The sequence below is a fragment of the Falco punctatus genome (assembly GCF_963210335.1).
Source record: "Falco punctatus genome assembly, chromosome: 3".
Classification (NCBI taxonomy): Eukaryota; Metazoa; Chordata; class Aves; order Falconiformes; family Falconidae; genus Falco; species Falco punctatus.
The window spans coordinates 113940188-113962055 of record NC_137582.1 but is presented as its reverse complement, the minus strand read 5'-3'; the positions used below and the strand labels follow the sequence as shown (position 1 = coordinate 113962055).

General features: G+C 46.0%; 1 long non-coding RNA gene across 2 annotated transcripts in view; it reads right to left on the bottom strand.

The window, feature by feature from the left end:
* Positions 1-21868, bottom strand: part of LOC308059932 — a 398174-nt gene that overhangs the window by 172936 nt on the left and 203370 nt on the right. The window lies entirely within an intron of this gene.

Here is a 21868-nt window from a genome sequence, read left to right as displayed (position 1 = left end):
TCCTCATTGCTTAAAAATATTCAGTGAGGCTACATCAAAGTGAATATTGAGACTTGTATTGTTGTTGCCAGGGGTGACATTAGATGAGAATTATATGAAACAATAAGGGTGCTGGAGTATAATCCATTTGACATTTGGAACATGTTCCCAGCGCTCTGTGCTCCTCGAAACATTCACACAACAGAACTGCCTTAATTTTCATCACAATATTTGTGTGTGTCAGTAGATTTATCTCTCTTTTCATTTCTCTGTCTGGTCATTCTCTGCAAGGCCAACAAAAAGAAAAACCTCACTTCTGGGGCTGCTGCTCTGTCCAAGCACCATTTTTGCTTGCTTATACCCAGAAGACAAGCGGGGCAGTAAATTGCTACCTGCACACGGCTGGTCCAGCATCGGACCATCGGACCAGCGCTCATTGCTCTTGTGCAAAGCCATTGAGCTCTCACCCTTCCACTGCTGCGCTTCCATGTCCTGGGCCAATTTTTGAAATTTTGGGACACCCTGGGAAGTAAAGTCGAAGAAGCCCGTGTCAAGCCATTTTAGTTCAGAATTGCACCAGAATGACAGACACAGACAGTGAAGAAGTGCTCGTGACAGATCGGTTCCTGCTTTCCTTCCTCTGGCAAGCTGCCATGAAGGAGCTCACGTAGGGTCCCGGTGCACGAACAGAGCATGTACCTACAAAGCTGATGGCTTGCTAACATGGCCTCATGCTGCTCAGGCACTGAGCCCCCCTGCTGAATGGCTCGGTTGGCCAGCTCAGGCACAGCATGGCACAAATGTGGTGCTGTGACTCTGGAGCACAGCCAAACCGTGCTTCTACCCCCCAGGCTGCACTACACAAACACAGGAAAGCACAGCTACAAAGGAAAACCCAAATTCCTCTGAATTTCCAAAGGCTTCAGAAAAAGTTTTCAACTTCATGGCCACAGCACATCTAGGAGGAAGTATTTTAGACTCTGATTCTCCTTTGCATCCCATTATCCCAGGAGTCTGCAAAGGAGCCAGCGCAGGTCACGAGCCTTGTTCCCACTGGGTGACGGTGATGTGGGCACCTAGCCTTCTCCTTCCTAAAGTCTACCTTAATCGTCGCTCTTTGTCCTGTATTACACATGAAGACTGACATTTTTAGGAATAAAAGCCTGGCCTCCTCAAAAGCATCATCACTGAGTTCAACTGGTCCAGAACTACAACCAGTGAGTCAGCTCAAATATTCATGAATCCACACAAATACATGAATAGATGCACCAGCATACACACAGAAACTCCTCCTCCACAAACTCAACATCCATATTCCAAGTAATTATCTCAATTACAGATGCAAAAGGATTATCTCATTTGCTTGCTAGATTCCCCATGCACAGTATCTTTCCACTCAAACTGCAGTCTCTGCCATATGCTCATCCCCTGCCCGATGCACTGCCTTGCAGCTGAACTGTTATTTCTTACAACCACTGAGCAATTTAGCTGTGAAATTACCCCGTACAGCAGTGGATCACTTTTCATCTGGAAAATGTGCAATATTGCATCTGAAAGAGATACAATACAGAATATACAGCATGGGCTGAACTTTGCAGAGGTTTTAAAGCATTTGGGGTTACTGTTAATTTTGATGAGGATTGTAGGCTTTCGGTACTTGTCATGTGTGAGAGAGAAAAAAATGTGGGGAAAGTCAGAGTGGTCAGAGCAGGCAAATTTACATTCCAAGATTACAACAGCGAAGTCTTCAGCATGACTGCATTAAAAATGTGTTTATCCCATATTGTATCCATGCTTTATGTTATTTTCACTTTAGAAATCATTATCTTTCCCTTTGAGCTGCATGTTGTGAATTATTTCCTATGAGAACTGCATCTAGCCTGGAGATTCAGTCCAGGTTCGTTTAAAGTTTCCTGAAGGTTCATGAACTTGTTTGAGTGTCTGGGCTGATTTATGGGGCTGACGTGAACACAGGTGAGACTCATTGGCCTCTGCTTGAGATGCTGGGCACGTTCTTACTAAAATCTCAAAGTGAAGCTTACAGAACCTGAACCTTCCTAAACTGCCAATGAATCAAATGTTTGTAAAAATTTTGCAAAATGAAACAGCGAGAGATCCCTGTACTGATGATGTTTCTATCCTGGAAGACAGCAGTGTAAATTATTTTGTTGCTGCATGTTCCCATCTCTGCAGGACTGGAAACGGCAGTTTTGGTTATTCAGGCTGTGTTCCATCTTGCTGCAAATGTTGGTTCTGCATATGGTTTTATCAGCAGGGCTGGTCCCTCCTTTCCTTCCCCAGGAGCACTGGCTGCTGTGGTCCCTCTGACCAGCATCCACATGGGCACTAACTTCTGGGTTGCCTCTGACCAGGAAGGGGAAGATACATCTGACCTGATTTATGAATGAGTTCCTACGCAGGGTAACAAGAAAATGAAAGCTGCTCAGATGGCAAAAGTATGTTTATATAAAGAACAAAACACTAAAAAATCCTTTGGAACAAAATGGTTACCTCTTTTGGAAACCATATATGACAACTTGAAAATGATAATTTTTTCTCCCAGTATGGAGATGTGTTGATGTGGCTCCTTTCCCATGAACAGCCCCAGAATGACAAATCAGTGGCTGCTCCACAGCCCAAGTCAGAAATTTCCTCTGCTGCCCATAGCCACTGACTCCAACGGCTTCCCCGACATCATTTTCCTTACAACTTGGCCCTTTTTATGATGAGTGATGCTAAAAGGTATTAGGTTCTTCTATTAAGAATATGGCCTAACGATGCACTGTATTGACAGAAAATATTTGAGAAGCTCCATCACACTTCTCTCTACCAGCAAGGATGCTGATGGGGACTAGCTCCACTTCAACATCCAACCTCTCGGTCCTCGGGCAGCTGCCAGTGTCCTGCCCTTTGCCCAGTGAACAGCAACGTGAAAGATTTTCCCACTGGAAAGTACATGTGGAGCATTTTACTTGGCATTTATGGAAATGACTCCAGAAGACAGGGGGCAGGGCAAAGGTTGGCTAAGGTGAGAATAGCAGAAGCTGCTCCCAACCCTGCCAGCCCTTACACAAGGTCCTGGTTCTGAAACCTCTGTACCAGCCTCTTAACTAAGTATGAAGATAATTAAATTTTGCAGTGTGGTTACACCTCAGTAAATATTGTCTATAAAAATCAATTGGCATTTACTGTACTTTATGTATAATAACGATTCTTATAAATCTAAATTATCCTTATAAATCTAAATTAAATGCCTAGGTTGAAATGTATTTAGGACATTTAATTAATAAAGTGTTACCAAATAACCATTACTAATCTGTTTACTTCAAGCCTGATTTCCATTTCCAAAGGATTTATTTCTCAGCAGCGTGTGTGGGAGGGTAAAAGTGAAGGTATGTGAAGGCGTTTCAAAAAGCTGCTGCAGGTACCAGAAACATTCAGAGATTGCCCAGAAATTCCCTCATCTTTTGCCCCATGGAGAAATGATGTCCTGGAACCACAACTTTTCAAAGGAAAAAGTCCATTTTGACCCATCTGTAATTTTAAGTGTTCAAAAAGTTCTGAAGTCTGAAATATCCTGTTTCAATGTCTTCCTAACTTAAAGCTCTGGGTTTCTATTTAGGCTGATTTTCCAATTAAAAATACAACTTGACTTCTAAAGCAAGAAAGGATGAAAAGGCCAAAATCAAAAAGAACTGATCTAAATAAAACCTATAGATTAGACAGAAATGCTCTATGGATTAGCCATTTGTGAAAATCGCAGATTTTTACTTTTTTCCCTGGGAAGTTCCCTTGAAATTGCCCCTCATGGAGGTCTAAAGGGCAAAGTGGCTCACCTGAGGGCCATCAAGGAGCCTGTGACAGGCAGGGACTTGAGGCTGCCTCCTCCAAGCACAGCTGGGCTCAGCTGCTTTATGTTGGAAAAAAACCAAATTCCAGCCAGCCCGGGATATGTCACGAGCTAGTGCTGAGTTCATTCACTTCAGCTTGCTGGTCCCCTTCTCCCACTTCAAATTTTCTTTATCAAAACATTGTGATGTTTTATTTTTCAATGGAATTTTATTACTCAACATCATTCTAGACAATTGAACAACAAGGACTTCACAATCTCCCCCAAATGAAGCAAACGTTTTGTTCCAGCTGGAATGATTTCTTACTCCGTTTCTTTTTGCTAACAAGCTGGAGAAAGCACAATTTGTACCAAGTCAACCCCTAGATATTTTGCAATAGCCACCAAACGCCACTGCCCAGCCAGCTCTGCTCTAAAGCCCCCAGCTGGACTTTTAACCACTGAATTTATTCTTTCCTCTCCTTGTAATTAACATCCATAGACTTAGCTCACATAAAGCCACAGGGTCAAATTGAGAGTAAGTGTAGCATGGTGCAGTTCTGGTGTACCAAATACTAGATCTTCTCCAGTGATTAATTTAGCTAAAAACATGTAATTAAAAGCAATAAAAAAAAATATTATTTCTGCTGCTGCTGGAAACTGGGTGAGACTCTTTCCCAGTATAATAGCAACACCTGCCAGCATCCACACCTAGCAGTTCTCCTAGCCCAGTCCATATTGCCTTAAATCATTAGCCTTAAGCCTATTCAGTGCCCCATAAGATATAAAGGGATGCTCACAGCTGAGGGGAGGTACCGCTACTGGAGGAGCTGTCGGTACCTCTCGGTAGGCTGAGCAGCTGAGTCCAAGCACATTAAACTCACTTCTTTGCACAGGGCATAAAGCAAGGTTTATGTACTAAGCCAGAGTTGAAGGTTACAGTCAGACATTCAATTGCAGTTGTTCTAGTGCATTTTAATTAGCTAATCACTCGGACAAATTGGTTCCCCATCCCCAGCATAGGCAGGGGGACTCATTCCAGGCACAGCCCTGGGCTCTTGCCATGCAAAGACACCCCGACGGCTGCAGGTGGGTCCTGCACCCCTCCTGCGCCATCCCAGCCTCCAGCCCAGCTCCCGGCACGGGCTGAGCTCCAGCTGCCCCTTCAGCACCGAGTCCCAGCCCAGGCCAGGGCGACAGCCCCGCGGTTCCCTTTTGCTGAGCTGCTATCAGCAGAGATGGAAGTGGGGGACCGCGGCGCATCCCACTCCCCAAGGGCGCTTCCAGCCACTGCTAAACTCACTATGGAAGAGTAACACCAAGGAAAAAGCCTTCTAGGAAAATGAGGTATTTTATAGGCTGTCTGTCTTTTTCCACTTGATTCAGACTGAGTTTGGCAGATGGAAGCAAGCCCAATCCTAAAGAAAGAAAGAGGTTGAGAAAATATTTTCAAAGGGAGCCTGGCATCACTGCCTTAACAACTGCTCATCTCTTGGAGTGACATTTGAATTCATCTGTCTAACTTGTTTGATGGTCTCTCAGTGTTTTTTTTCTGATTGGGCTAATTTATTTGTTTTCATGCTAAGTTTTATTGCTTATTGATTTTCCAAGCCATTTTGAACCTATGTCAGGTTTTATCTGCTTGAAGTGATAGAAATCTTTCTGCGGAAGATACGCTGTGTGAAACACTATTGCCAGCCAGACTAAAATCTACAAACAGTTAATTACCATGATTACAGTCCCCTTAGATGACAAATTCAGACCTATTGTCCCTCCATTGCAGCACAGAACCCCCACAATAAAGAATTAATGTACTACAGACACCAGATGCAATGAGTGTGTAAATAACAGGCTGAAGGGGAGAAGTGAGTAGCATCTAAGCTGTCACTTCTGGAAAGTCCAGCGCTAAAGATTAAATCTAAAGATCCCCCCAGTAGCCCTGTCATGCAGTCTGAGGAAACATGACAAACAGTTCATGCCATGATCCTGCTCAGATTGCTCCAACATGCTTTTTTAATGAATTCCTGGTTTGAAACAAAAAAGGAAACAAACAACAAATCTAACCACAGTGAGAAGAATGAATAGGTCCTTTATGGGCTACTGACCATCGCTTCATGTCATTTTGTGTTTTTCTAGCATGAGATGTAATGACTGCCGAATGGGAAACTTCTTAATAACTATTTCCAAGTCAGCCTGCTCTTGGAGCCCTGCACCTCTGTGCAAGGCAGGCCACGTGGTTACTTTTGGAGACGCTGGAGCCCACCCGCGACAGCCTGTCCTCCATGGCAGAGGAGATGCACCTGTCACCTGAACATCATGGAAGCATTCCTGCTGCAGGATGGGTCTGCTTCTGGCCATGCACTGGACCACGCGGCTGTCCCTGACCAGCAGGTATGCCCTCCCACTGCTGTTTGCAAGCTGGCAGCCAAGAGAAGGGAAGGACCATGGTTTTCCTTTCTGCTTCCAGTCCTGGTTGTACACTAAGGTCTAAGGTCCATGCACTCCCCCGGCTGCTAGGGCTTGCCATGCCCGCCAGCTCCTGTCACCTCTCTGAGGATGCTGCTGCACTCATCATCTGCATACTGACCCGCTACAGGAGCTCAAACTTAAACTCTCGGCCCAGATGAACCAAAATCATGAAGCTCTACTGTCTAACGCTGCTCTGGCCTGTGATGGCTTAACAGGGTGAGCGAACTCATGCAAGCAGCTGTGCTAGAGGGCTGAAGAGATGTTCCTCACCGCTTGGGGTGTTGGTGGTGACAGCACCCCTGTAGCTGGGGACACGGGACAGGGCACAGATCGAGGCAGGCAGAAGAAGATGTGTGGGAAGAGTTCTTGTCTGCCTAGCGCTGATCCCCTCCAAGGTGGTAACAGCAGACAGATTGCAAGGAAGACTCGGAGGTTACCCACTGCTCCACCTACTCCCTCCTCTCCCCTCCCCACAATGCAAGGCAGAAAACATTTTCCTTCTCGCCCAGATGGAGGGGCAGGTCCTGCGCTGAGCTCAACCCCCTGCCCAGCACCGAGCATCCCACCCGGGCTGGGAAGCGCTGGAGTGAATCGCGTGGGAGGAAGAAGGAAGGGAGCAAAGGGAGGAGGGGAAGCGTTTCTCAATTTAGAAAGAAATAATGCAGCTTAATTGTAGCAGCAGCTGGCAGTGCTAGGCGGAGTGAGGTGAGGCCTAATTATTGCACTTGGCAGCTGTCTCCTCCGCTGAGCATGTTGATGGGAGAAGAGAAGCCTCCTCCGGCAGGCAGGCTGGGGAGGGGAGCTGGAGACACTGCCCCCCCATCCGCTGCCGCGCTGGCAGAGGATGGAGAGGGGAGGCACGTGTTGCTCGGGAGCATCAGGTGGGACGTCACTCTACCTCCGCATGGAGGAGTGAGAAAGCAGACAGCTCTCCTACATGCTCCTGAAGGGAGCAGGAGAATGAAAAAAAGGCATGAAAAGAAAGGCCTGTCTGGGAACGGAGCCCAGTCCTAACCCTGTAAGAAAGGTGGGGAATGGGTGGGGAGTTGAGACCTGCCAGCCACATGCCCATCCCAGGTTTCTGACCTTCCTGCATCCCTTATACCTGCAATCAGCTTCTCATTCCAGCAGTTCACGCCTCCAGCTCCAGAGGTGTCCGGGTTACCTTCTGGCTGCTGAGGGCCCCTGATGGGACATGACCTTGGGGACTTTGCTCAGCAAAGACTAATGCAAACAGTTCAATGCATGCAGTTTTGCCTCCCTGTCTGCTTTTATCCTCTTCCAACACTTAGCAGGGGGGAGGGCAAATACAATTGGGATGGTTTGTATTTCCTTAAAAAGAACTGAGCTGAGTTTTCATTAGCACTAAGATCCCTTTCCACCATATAGGTTACAGAAAAGGTCCTGAAAACAAGGTGAAAATAATTTACATCTGCTTTAAAACTCCTTCATGCTGTCAGAGGGATGTAAAAGGGTTTCTACATAACTGCAAAGAAAACCCTTCATTCTCCCATTTCTCAGCTCACCGCCACGCAATGATGTTGAAATTGTTGATTAGCTGACATCCAACACTTAAATGTTACAAGCCTTTATTATTTATTTCTTGGGCAAAGAATTACCACTACGCGTTATTTTTATTTTACAGATCCAGCTTCTGAAACTACTTAAAAAGCTTTCGATCAAAGATGTACAGTGGTGCTGACAGAACACAGAAGAGTTTTCACTGGGGAAAGCCATCATTAATTATCAGACTGTAAGTAGCACTGATAGTGCAAGCATTTGATTTTGATTTAATATCTAAATAAGCTCACTTACAATGGCAAAGTGCTTCTTGTTTAATTGAAAAGCACTAAGTTTTCTATCTCCCCATCTTGTTTTTCATTCTGGCCATGATCCAGGTGTAGAAATAGAAAGAAACATGAACAGAATGCAAGAAGTCGGTGTGAAAAAGCATCAGAGCCACAGGAGCCTGCCGAGCCTTCTGCCAACACCACTGCTGAGTTGCCTGGACCATCTTGCCTCTTCAAGGTTGCCCTTGCCCTTCAACTTCCCTGCCATCCCAGCCTGGTGTCCGCCCATCCATCCATCCATCCATCCCCTCTCTTCTTCTGTATCTTCCCTTACATCCCACTTTCAAAATCATGCCACCATGAGTTTCTCCCACCCTCCCGCAGAAGGGGATTTTCATCTTGAAAAAGGTCTTCACTCACAGACACCTAAGCTGTTGCACAAGGAAAAAGACATTGCCCTGCCAGGAGAGGAGAGACTTTGGAGAGCCTCCCCTCACTGGCACGCCCTGCATCTGCACGGGTGCCCCATGGTTCTGCAGCCTAACAGACAGCAGCAGCTGATGGTTGTAGTGCTGCCAGGCACTCGATACCTGCCAAGGTCACTGCGTGACAAAAGCGATGATGAGCCGGCGTGGCAGCGTGTACCAACGGCATCACTCCTCAGCAATCGGTTGTAGCAGGCGCGCAGCCACTTGCCAAGGAGAAGCACGGATGGCGAAGGAACGACAGTGGCGGCTGCACGGCCCATTGCCCCTGCCCTTTGTTCTCTGCTCGACATGTCATTGTGTCGGGTCCCCACAGATGCTGCCGAAAAGTTTGTGCTGACGACGTCTGGGATTATGGGAATGTCAGAGCAATAGCTGCCATCCCTGTGTGGGACCCAGCATCAGTCATTTCGCCAGTGGGGAGACCAAAACCAGACAAATGCACACTGGAGGGAAAAATGGAAACCTTGGCTCCTTTTGTCCTGAGCCCTGTGTGATGAATGCCGTAGAGGTAAAGAGTGGGATTGTTATAACAGGGAGAGCAAACCATTTCCCCTCCTCTTTTTCCACCAGCCAGCCCTCATGATTAGAACAGGTACAAAGGAGGAGAGTTTATCCTCTCCTGGTGAATGGCAGTCCCCACTGTCCAGGTCCAAGCAGCATGCTCCAGCAACCAGGCTGGACTGTCTCGTACACTGTTTGTTGTAGTCAATTATTTATCTCACTCCCTTCATGGACAAATCTCCTGCTGGACTCTCACTCTGCCTGTTTAGGCAGATCAAAATCTGTCTGCGATTTTAGAGCCAGCCCAGATGATGCTGGGCAGCTCAGGGTGGGAGTTAAATCCATGTCCGTGCTCAGACAGTGCAAAAGGCAAACTCCAAATGGAGGTGACAGTTTCACGGGGAGCAGTGAACTGGCATGACAGCTCTTCTCCGCTGCCCAAACGACACGCTCATAAACGATTTTCCACTTCAGGTGCCTTCTACAAGTGTTAGTGAACTAACCCTCACGGTAGCTCTCTGAAGCAAGGGCGCAGGGAGAAGGGAGAAGGTGAAGCCAAGGCTTGTCCAGACCCCCAGGAAAGCCCCCACCAGAGCAGGTCTCCCTGGCAGCAGAGCCACCCACTTCTCCCTCTGCTCGGAGGCTGACGTGCGTGTGCTGGTGTGTCTGTGCATGTGTGTTTGTTGATATGGAAATGTCTCCATGGCTCCAACAGCTACCAATAGTTAGCGTGTTGCTATTTGAAACAGCAAAGCTTGGAAGAAAAATGCATTTCTTTCATTTTTAAATGAAATTAGTAGGTAAGAAAGGTAAACTGAGGCACAGATTCATCACATAAAGGTCTTAAAGCCTGAAGTGTCAGACCATGAAAGCTGAAACCAAGTGGCACACACCAGACAGTTCCACCCAGCTGCAGACTAATGTCTTTGCTAAATGACTTTAACCTAATGACACGTAACGTGCAAAGATCAGGGTGTTCAGTACTACAGGAGAGACAGTGATAACGATCATTTATGAAAACCAAACTTCAGAAGGACCCAATGCCACCCAGCATAAATAAGACTTTGGATGGGAAGGAATGCAAGAAGAGAGTGAATTCACCAACACATAAAAGTTAGACTGGCTATTTAGGAAGAAATAATAGTACTGGTGTGTCTAGACAAGGTTATACTGACTGAAGAAAACAAGATTTAGACATTGAAAAACTTATCATTTCAAGATGATGCTACAAATTTATATCTCAGCTCCCATTTACCTATTTGTGTATGATTGCAGATATCTGACATGCAGCAAAGCTGCAAACTTCTACAGGCCCTGGCGAGCAATTTGAGAAAAAAATTGAGGAAAAAAAAGAGCATGAGTTTGACTTGTGAACCAACAAACCCCGAGTTTTGACAGTGACTCGCCTAATTCCTGCCTCTAAAGTCATCTGGCTGGCAAAGCAGAAATGTTCAGGCCAAGAATTAGACGTGCAGCCAAAAGTCTCTGCAGTGATAAGATAAAGAACTGGGGAAAGTGGCAAACACTTCTCGGAATGGACACCATCCCGGCAGATGCTTGCACCTAAACCAGAATGGAAACAAGTGGGTCTTTCCAAACACAGGTGACATTGTGATGGACCTGGATGGAAGAACCTTTTTGACAACTTACACATTACATACCCAAAAGTCATACAGACTCAGGCAAAACCAGGACTTGAAGGGCTTGGGCTCCCTGCTGCTCATCTCCGTGGGATGCATTTGCTCTGCCAAGGAGCTGAGCATCGCAGCAATGTTGAGGAGGAGAGCAGCTGCTAACAGCACTCTGAAAAACAGCTCTGGAAGCCCAGGCTGATGCTGACTCCTGCAATCCTGCTTGCTCATCTCTCTGTCACTGGGTATTTATTGATTGGAGTGGGGAGCTGCAACCATCTGCCATAAACACCTTTTTCTCCCAGCAATAGCAAACAGGCATCCGTCCCGGCAGCGCCGCATCTCCTGCAAGGACAGAACAGGAACGGAGCAGGGCAGATTGGTGGCTCCCCAGGTGGCCCAGGGGGAGCTGAGCAGGGCAAGCAGAGCAAGCCAAGCAGCAGCACACGCACACCTGGGGAGGAGGCTGCCAAGTGCCACTCTGACCCCACGTAACCAATGCACTGCTCTGCACCAGAAAATCAGTCAGGAGTGGGCAAGCACGGAGCAAAAAGAGCCGGCAGACAGAGAGCAAATGGCAACCGCAGCAGAACTTGCAGCTGGTGTCACATCTGCCTTATGCTCATTAGGTTAACCACTGTAAGCCTATTAAAGCAAGACCTAATTAACAAGGAGGGTGAGTAAAAGCTGGACCAGTCCTTCCTACTCCGACACTGCAACATAAGAGACGGCATTGGTGCTGGATGCAGATGAGATGGTGTTAAAAGTGCTACAGAAGGGCCCATCTCCCCTGTGTGCTGGAGTGCTGGGGAGAGACAAGGTTTGCCAAGCTTCACTCCCCTTCTCGGAGCAGTTCTTGCACTGCAAGGGCAGGATTTGTCCTCTAGCATAGGAGAAAGCAAAGACCTGTTTGAATAATTGGTTTCAAGGCTCTTTGGCAATGCTGCGTAATTTAAAATAGGAAATAAAAGATTCCATTTCACCTTTTTTAAAAACTTTTTCTTTGGAAAATTGGAGGATAAAAAGTAAATGCAGACCCAAGGGAAAGTTTTACTTCCAGCTTGAGAATTTTCAAAAGTGATCATAAGAATAATGGTGAATTCTAAGCAAGACTGCTTCAAGCTGGAAAATGTGAAAGTTTCATTTTAGCACTTTCCAAAAGGACACATCTAACTCTTCCTGAGCACTGCCAGCAAGTACAAGCTACTTAGCAGAAGAGGAATAAGTTTGCTAAAGATTTCAATAAGGCATTCTGTGTTTTGCAGTGAAAAAAGGGTTTTACTCCATCAAATCATCACAGAACTACCTGTCATCTCCGTGCATATGGAGGGCTTCTGTGGATGTGCCCATGGTACAGGACTCTACCTCCACCACATGTCAAGAGATGTGTCTGATCTACTTATAGGTGACAAAGATGAAGCTTGCCTTTTCCAGCTAGACTCTGTAAGCTGCCACCAAGCCCATTTCCCTGTGGGACAGGAGGTAATTTTGTGCTCGGCCAGAAAGAGTAGGACTTAGGCAGACAGAGGAAACAGGCAGCTTTTCTGGGGCACCTTTCTCCTCCCTAATGTAATGTAAAACACAGTGTCATTATTTTCATTTAATAAAGTGGAACAAACTTAAGATGCTTAAACGTTGATTAAAGGCTTTGATCTCTGAAAGCACGATTAGTGTCCTTCTGTCGAGCAAAGTCACTTTGAGAAATGTATATGCTGATTCCGCATAATCCCCCCATTAATTCTGTGTCAGATATTGTGTTTACTGGAAGCACATGACAAGCCTTTTCTTCTTCCTTTTTTTCCTCTCCTGAACTGTTCTTGACCCAGCATTTTTGTGCAGCTTGTCCCAGCCCTGCTGTTCCTCCCCTTGCCCTCTTGTATAGAGACAAGGAGGGAAGGAGGTGACAATCAAAAGCCCTGGCTGTGAGATGCAGACAGCAGAGCTCGACAATGTCTAACAGCCCAGGGGCTGCAACACCTCCTCTGCAGCCTCTTAAAAACTTCGACTCTTATGGCTCGGCAGGGGAAAGGGAGACCTGGCAGAAAGCACTTCGGTTCAGGTCTGGGGTTTCTTCCTGACTGTGATGACTGTGCCTCAGTTTCCCCACGTGCAAAGCAAATGCAGTGGTGCCGCTCTGCAGCACAGCCTGTGACCTGAAGATCAGCTGCCCCAGGCAATAGACAACACAGCCATCCCACACGCATGCAGCTGGGATGTGCACGTGTGTCACTGCCCTCTGAATGTGCCACACCAAGCAAATGGTGTGGAAGGAAAACCAAACCCAGTAAGCAGTTACACTAATGCGTTCTTTGGCCGCAGTAGGAATTGACTATACACAGGACAAAGCCGCAGCTACTCTCGCTCCAAGACACAGTTTCCAGTTTCCTGGAAGCTGCGGTTCATTCTGGCAGGGGCACGTCCCTGCGCAGGGTCTGGGAGGCTTTCAGACCTGCCCAGGAGAGCAGCCACCGGTGGAACTCCTGAGCCACTGGCTCGTTAAGGACTGAGCCGTGAAACGGCTGTGAGCAAACGGCACAACCGCCCAAGCTGGCAAGCAGCCACAGCAGCAGCAGCTCTCTTTGGATTTACTTTTTGGGGAGTAGGGTGAAGCTTTGATATATATCATAGTCATATTAATCTAGGAGATGGGTAACTAGAAACTTAAACCCACCTGAAAACAGACCCCAACCAGAGCACCTTGAAAGTCTGACCCAGCTCATCTTTTGGATTCGCATTTTCATCCATTTAAAACATTTGCATTTGGGATCAAAACAGCTTAATTTCAGTTTCCTAAGTAAAAACTGAGTTGGATAAAACATGCACAGAAAGCTGTCTTTACACATCTGACAAAAGATAAAAACTAAATGAATGCAAAGATTTATATCACTGCAGCAAGCTCTCTGTTGCACAGCGAACATCTGGGTTTATTGTTCCACATCACATAATAAAAATATATTCTACTATTAATTTCAGATGAACATTTTAAGAGTCCTTTAACAGAAAGCAAACCCTTCATGTAGCCTCTGGTGAACATGGAATCACAGGGCTGATGCTCTCTGTATTTTGCTGACAGTTCTGAAAAAAACTGGGGAAATTAAACTAAAAAAAAGGGTTTATAATTTTTTGGCAAACAGAAAAATCAAAAGGCTTCTGCTTTGAGTTCAGTAAAATACCTCACTGATATGCAGCAGTAAATAAAGAGTTCCTTCTCACCCCTATGCAGCTTTGACATGATTTAACATGCTGGAAAGGAATTTCAAACCCACGGATTATTTAAAATTTCAGAAGTGATCCCTGTTGTTTGGAAACCCTTGCCACGAAGCATCTCATCTGGGCTGCGGGGAGGCTGCTTTCGCTTGCATCATGCAGAACACAGGCAAAACCAACACCAGTGAACACGGCAATATTCCGATCTCACCTAATCTGCACTTTTCTCCCCCTAAAAAAGTTCCAACTGAAATATATCCCGCACTGCTCTGAGCGGGCCAACTGCCCAGGGGCAGTGCCTTTCCCTTGGCACGAGGGGACTGGCCTCTGAGCAAAGGTGTCATGGGCAAGTGCCCAAAGCCAGGAGAAGTCCGAGAAGGTGTGCAGTGACCTCCACACTCTGCTCATCAGAATAAGGTGCGCAAATTTCTCTAGAGGAACAATATTGAAGTACGTAATATACCTCTGCCTGCCTCCGTAACAGCCCAGACTGACAAATACACCTTTCTTTGTCTTTCACTGTTCTTAAGAGACTAATGAGAAAATTTTCTCCTGATTGCCTTACTTACATGCTCTCTCTCTCTCTCCACACTGAGTAGCTAATGGCAGAAGATTTAATAGCGTGATATCACTTTAATGTGAAGACCATAAATAAAGCTCTTATAACTCCGTAATTATGTCTGCATTGCACCTATTAACCATTCATCTGCATACAAGGCTCTGCACAGTGACAGGGTGATTTCAAAGGTTTTTCCATACTACAAGCTAAAATCTTGCTTAGGAACGGGCAGGGGGAAAGGGTGAGAGAGGGAGGAAGGGAGGTCTGAAACTCTCGTTCCAGACCTGCACGTCTCTTGGGTATCGAGTGCGTAATCCAAAAACAATCCTGAGGTTGTGATGCCACAGTTTAAATTGCCTGGTTCCTGGCATTTTATTCTAGGAAATAAGAAATCAAAGGTCCCATCCATTCCCACTGTCCGTGGCATCACTTGGCAGGCAAGACTGGTCTCTCAGACACCAAAGCTTGGGCGATGCCATAGATCAGCATCGGTGCTGGGCACGCAGGGAACACAGCCAGCAACACCCCGTGTGCAGGAGTGATTTGAGCTCAAAACAATTTCTGTGTCTTCACTAAAGCAAGGTAAGCTCAAGTCACTTAAAGTAAATAAAAGCAGCGTGTATTTGATCAGTTTAACTCTGTGTGTGTTCAAGAGTACAAGTATCGGGGTCCCCGCTGTCCTGAGCACATGATGTAGAGCAGACAAAGCGATGATAACAGGCGACTGTGCTGAACAGTGTGCTTCCGAAGTTTCTTTGTTGTTAAAGCTGAGCAGGGGAATGGTGTGTGTTTGCCCAGAGGTCTCAATTTTCACACTGGTTTCATCCGGTGTCAAAAAGAAAACCAAACCCAAAAGGCTGACATCCTGGTTGCAGTGTGTCAGGCTTTAAAGCTGACTTTTTGATGATGTAATACGTTATCACTTGCCAGGCAAAAATAATCATTCAAAATGAAAAGTGGTGTAAACAGGAGAAAGTGAGATGCTGTATTTAAAAATACCAGCATTTTGACTTTGTCTGAACTTTGTTCCAGTTCTCTGCAACAACAAAATTCTAGGGAAATCAGGATAAATCTAGAAAACACTTTCATGGCAACAAGTGCTAAGCGAACACGATCTGTCAGAGCTCCTCTGCGCCAGCTCCGTAGGTTTATTTTATTTAAAGATTGTTAAGGCTTGAATAAGAACCATGCTTCTGCAAGCAAAAGGGGAACACAACCTTTGGTCTTTGGGGATAATTACACTGAATAACGCATAGCATGATGGAAAGCTCTCCTTCACAGCTCCCTCCAGCAGGGAAAAGGCCCTCCTCTGGATCCTGGGAGGCTTATGCTGAGTTTCTGTGATGCAACAGCTGTTCACATCCACCGCTGCCGCAGGAAATTGCAGAGTGTAGTTAAGAGGGAGAGGCTGTCAATGATTTGCATAGCATGAGAGCTTATAACCCGAAGGATAATTTTGCCACTCATGATACACCGACTTCTGAAATGGCTTTAGAGCTCTCCTACTGATGTGCAAAATGCCCTGTGACTGTGTAGGCTCTGCTGCTTCCCCAGCTTCTCTGTGCACTGGCACCGTAGCACGGTCCTCACCGTGCCCATCCCCATCTGCAGCTAGTGAAGTTCAAGTGTGCGCCTCTGTGCATGCAGGATTTCTGACCAGTTCTAGAGTCTTGAGAATCTGTTAAACTAGTGTACATTAGGATAACCCTATAGGCTCCTCCAAAGGTGGAGAGAGACCAGAGGAAGTGATGAAAACAGAAATGTACTGATGTAAGATACAGATGGCAATGTTTATAGTTTTAATTTCAAAACCTTGGATTTGAAAGCGTAAGAAAAGCCTGCAAGTCTAAACCCTACACTGAAGCTGAAGGAAATAGTGAATTGCACCAAAGGTTGTGACGATTAGTAAACAATTAGGACCAATGTTCCATCTTAACTAGCACCACTGAAGCTAGATGCAGCTAATTTCCAGCACCAGGAAAAGGGGAGATAGAAAAAATGAGATTCTAAGCACACAGCCAACAAAATTAAACTAAGAATTCATTTCACCCATTGTAACTGATTGTTGTAAATTAAAACTAGAAGAAAATAATTGGTAACATGTAGCTTTTAGTGTTTGATACAGATTAGGGGAATTAGATTTTTTTTTATTAGGAACACTAAACTCATCTGCCATGCTTTTGTGTCTTTAGCAATATGCATTTTTCCTGATTACAGCATACAGCCTGTTGTCACAGTGGGGTTTGTGGCCATGAGCATTTGCTGCATTAAGACCTAAATCCTCAGCCGTTCCTGCAATCTAGGTAGCTGAGCTGGGTTTTGTATGAGTTCCCCAGTGAGCAGGACAAGAGAGGTGTTTTCTGTTCCTGTGGCATCTGCAGAGCAGCATCATTATTTCAGCCATGCTCCCTCCAAGCTGGGGCCAACAAGATACCTGCTGTACTGCTGGAGATGCTCAGCATCTCCAGGGACGGTCCAATATCCAGGAAAGCAATTGCCTTTTGCCTACAGAGGAGGGAGAGCTCCTTGAACTGTATTTGCTGCAGTGGGGACTGCCGGCCAGTTGGGGTAATCACGTTGGTCTGCTCTAATTGCTTCTGCTGAGTACCTGCAGAGTCCCAGAAAGACCTTCGCTGGCGAGCTGAGCCTGCATGGGGCAGGCAGAGTTTGGCGGTGAATCCATTCCGGTCCAGCTTCCCTTTGCAAAAATCCTTTGTGTCTGGTTCCTCCCTCGTTAATTTACTATGAAGCAACGTAAGCGATGCTGGGCTAAAGCACGGGCTCACGCGACGCTGGCAGTGCCACCTCCACCCTTCTGAGGCTGCTGCTTTGCCTGCCCTGGCCCTTTCGCGTCCTGGGTCAGCAGTGCCTGTGAAGAAGCCACTGTTGGTCTCATGAAGCTTGTTGCTACATCTTAGGAAACCAGGTGTGGTAAAGCAGCACTTGGGAGGAGCGCAGAAATGCTTCTCGCTGTACAGCACCGGGCACAGCACCCTCCAGGCTGTGGGAGCCTGTGCTGTGCTTTTATTTGCATTCCTTGATATTTTACAGACATTTAAAAATTCAGAGGATGAAGCTGTCACCCTAATACAGAAAGAGGCCAGAGTCTTAAGGGTTAAGTGTTCTTCCTCTTCTCTATCTGAAGATATTTTCTCACAAGGTGAAAAGCATTAGAAAGGCCCGGCTTTGTGCTGTGGCAGATTTTAGAGAGTGGCAGGAAATTAAGTTATATGCTAGATGTTCTGTTTTTCTGAGAGGTTATTTTTATGCATTTATTTAATTAATTTCTTTGGCTTATATAAGGGTAATAAGATTTTGCATGTCTGCAGCGCTCCCTTTCTCAAGAAACTCAAAAACATTTTGCAGAAACAGAAATACCCCTCGCAGCTGCCCCCATGCAAAGACGGAGCACAGTGGCAGCCACTTTCACCAAACAGGGGCATGTGGTAATTTCCTAAGACCGCAGGTAAAGGCCACTGCCACGCATTAAAACTGCCGGGAGGACCACAGAGACCTAAACTGGGATTATTCTGGACGGAAATGTGCCGTGGCCGTAAGTTTTACACCTTCGGGGTTTTTTGCAGAGGGTGCTGGGTGCGTGCATGAGTCCGAGGGGTCCGTTTCCCACCGCTCTGGCAGGCAATGCCTTCCGGAAGGCAAAATCCTCATCACGGCAGTGCAGCCAACGCGGAGAGCCGGCCGAGAGCAAGGAGTGCCACCTACTGAACCATCAACACCCGGCTTGCTTTGAACATTTCTGCACGAACTAAAATAGAAAGTTCTTGTTTTGTAGTTGGAAATATAAAGGAAAGGGAAAAATGGGTGGGGGTGTGGGGGTGGGAGAGAAGCAATCTAAAAAAAGGAATTTGCTGAATGGCATTTTGTGCCAGCATCGTGTTTATAAATAGCCGAAGTGACACTGCTCTTTACAAGATGAATTTCTGAATATTTCTGAATTATCAGCAAAGAGTTCGGGCTGCAAATAACAATAAATGGTGGAAAATGTATATAAATAAAAGGCATTAAAACCCCTTTCTGTGTGGGATCAGCATCGCATCTTGAAGCTTACATCAAAGGGACTCAATTAGCAGACACATTTTCTAATTACATGTTCTAATTTACAACAAATCTGGATTTCTAAGGAAGCCTTGATTATTGGTCCAGATGGCAAGGATTGGACCTGATATTCTGCTGCCTGCAGAAGCACACTGTAAGTGCCAAGCAGACCACTTGATGCTCAAGAACCGGTTTCATCTCCTAGTTTGCCCAGACACCTTCATCTTTTCCAGTTCCCCAGGAATTTCCCCAAGCAGCCCCTTTGTACCTGAGTGAGCAACTGGTGAAAGCAGGTGCAGCTAATTGCTACTATGGAATAAAACAGCAACTAAACCACCTCCCCAGCCAGACAACCCATTGACTATTAATATTTTTCTTTTACAGTCTTTATTTGCACATGCAGAGACAGGGAATAGTACTTTTTGGTTGCATAACTCACAGGCAGTTGCCCAGGCGTTATTTTTAATTACAGCGAATGTTCCCTGTAAACTTCCTGTGGGTATTACTTGTAGCTTTTAGTATTAATCACTGTAAGTGAAAGGAACACAGTGCTGCAGGGTTTATTTCCTAGCTGGTGGCTGGGATGCAGTTTAGAGGGAAGCAAAGAGCTGTTCCCAGCAGAAGATGGCTGGGGAGCCAGCACAAAGCCCAGCAACACCTAGGTCGCCTCCCATGAACCTCCAAAATCAGGGAGCAGGGAAACAGAAGCCAACACGAGCCACAACAGAACCAAATGCCTTTTCCCCCGCTTCATGCTGTGGCTACAGACCTGCGTTCAGGAGCTGAGCAGCAGCTGCCACGTGCTCTCACAAGGTCCCGGTGGTAAGAAACTGCTCCCTGTGGTGCAGGAAACCTCGGATTTCCAGCCAAGCTATAAAAGCGGGACTGAATAATTCTTGGCTGAAGATACTGTCTCTGTTCCTTTTTGCAGTATATAAATACCTGATGGATTCAATCGCTGTGCCATCTGCATGCCCCCAGCAGCATCAGGGCGCCACTGCCCTCGTCTAAACCCCTCCGGGAGACCAGCCCTGCCCTGAAGATCTTTCAGCCTAAACAGACGTGACAAAGCACTGGATAAAGAGGGAACTGAGGCTTGGAGGGAGCACAGACAACCTGGCTGTTTGTGACAACAGCAAGAAAATGAAAATCTATTTCCCTTCCATCCTGATGCAAAGACAAGAAAATCTTTCCTTTGAAGGCTTTTTTCCTCTCTCTTTTTTTTTTTTTTTTTTTTTTTTTTGAGATGCTATTATGGTACTAACTGAGCCTTGCTCCATTCTTCATGGCTGGATAGCTGTATGCTATCTTGGCTCTAACTCTTGAATTCCATTAGCTTTTAAACCTGCTAAATCAAAAATTCATCTCACAGCTCAACCTCCCTGGCACATCGTCAGGGTTTACAGACCCGTTTCAGGTCTCCGTTCTAGGAGCTGACCCCATGCTTCAGCTGCCCTTTGCTCACAGCCAGGACTGAGTCCCTCAGACTTCTCAGGGATCTTCCCAAAATACCAAGATCACAGCTGTGTGTGTATAGAGAGATATATTATTTTTTTTAATATTCTGTGGACCTGTGACAAGACCCTGAAGGAACAGACTGCATTGACAGAAGAGCTATACTTTCATTTACAGAGGAGTCTGGGAGGTCTGGATTGGAGCAAAACCCCCTTGCAAGACCCTTATTCTAATGTCCTACCCCTCCTACCCCACCCACCCCCCACCCCCAGGAGCCTTTCTGGCTTTTGTTAACATGGTCTTAAAAAGCATAGAAATCTGGGATAAAATTAAACAGGACTAAACTGGAAGTGCGAAATACCTGAGCAGATCTCTTGCTGTTGATTCACATTCTCTGGCATTGCTGCAGTCCTGTGCATAAACAGACAGCTTATTCTAAAGGAACACATTGTCTAATACTGCCGCTTGGCTTCAAAACAGCTCCGAGGGAAATTTCTCTCCAGCATCAGACCTAGTTAGAGTAAACCTATACTAACAAAAAAATTATGTCACTCTAGAATTAATTTTAAATTTAAGCAGCTAGTCTAACACGATCAGCAGGATGCCTATCCTACCGTTCCCCTCTAAGACAGGATACACTTCTAAGGCAGGTGGATCAGGCTGTGCTTGTTTCTTTCTACAGTCTATAAAGGGCTTAGGCTAGATACTTAACTTCTGGAAGGCTTCTGTTAAGTAGGATGAAGTACCTTCTGCGTAAAGCTTCAGAAAATAAAGGTCAAGTAAAAAGAACCTGCAAATGTTCTTCAGCATCGTGATTTCAAAACAAATCCCAGGACTTCCTAGAATCTTGGTTTAACTTTTGCAAGCTGAATGACATTTATATGCCTCTGCCAGCAAGGTATTTCCCTTGGCCTAACAACTGTTCCCTCTTCTCCCATAATCTGAAACCTAAGCTCTGTTCAGTGAGCCGGTGCCATAGCTCACACTGCAAGTCAGACTGAGACTTCTGCCTCTTTGGAAAAGCAGAAATTATCAAATGATCACTAATTGGAAATCCTACAAGCCCTCGGTGGATTAAAGAAGATTAATGGAGAAAGGAGAGATCGGACATTCACTTGCATTAATGCAGTAGTCGAGGTCTTCAAGTAGCTGGACTCCCCGCTCTTAAACACGGTGTAGCATCTTTTAGAGAAGGTTTTGATTGATTTATTTATTTTACAGCTAATGGTTACTATTTAAAGACAAAAGAGTCCAAAGAAAAGTAATATTAGCACGGGATAAGAGCAGCCAATTACATGGATGACTAACACACTCCAGCCTGTCCTAGTGTGATTGAGATCAGTTTGATACCTCTCCCCTTGCCAGGAGATTTCAGAGAGCGGAAAGCTCTGGCTCAGGACGTGTACCAAGGTCTGTCGTCAGTTCTTAAAGGCAGAGCTGGTGTGGTGAGGCCACTGAGAACAAGTGTTGCAGTGGGGCACAGTGGGACCCCCCAGTGCAGGGCAGCTAGGCACGGCTGAAATACAGCTGGACCACTCCAGGGACCACAGTGCTGTAGATGCCATCCTGTTCTCTTCCAGCTTTCCAGATGGGATCTGGAGGCTGGCCTGAGCCCAAAGTGAGTGATTGAGTGCCACTGACAAAAGAAACTCCATGTACAATATTGAACTTTATTTATTATTCTAATTATTTTTTACGCTAAGATGGAGTCACTGCTGGGAAATACATCCTGGAGCGGGATCCAGGCTAACCCAACTGGTAACATTAGTATTCACAAATAAAAGGGAAAAATGCACCTTGCAATAATTCCCAGGCATGTTTACAGCTGGTTATAGGTGGAGAGCAGAAGCAGAGGCCAGCACAAGGTAAGACAGGAGGAGAATGTCGGCAGGGAGGAGAGGAGA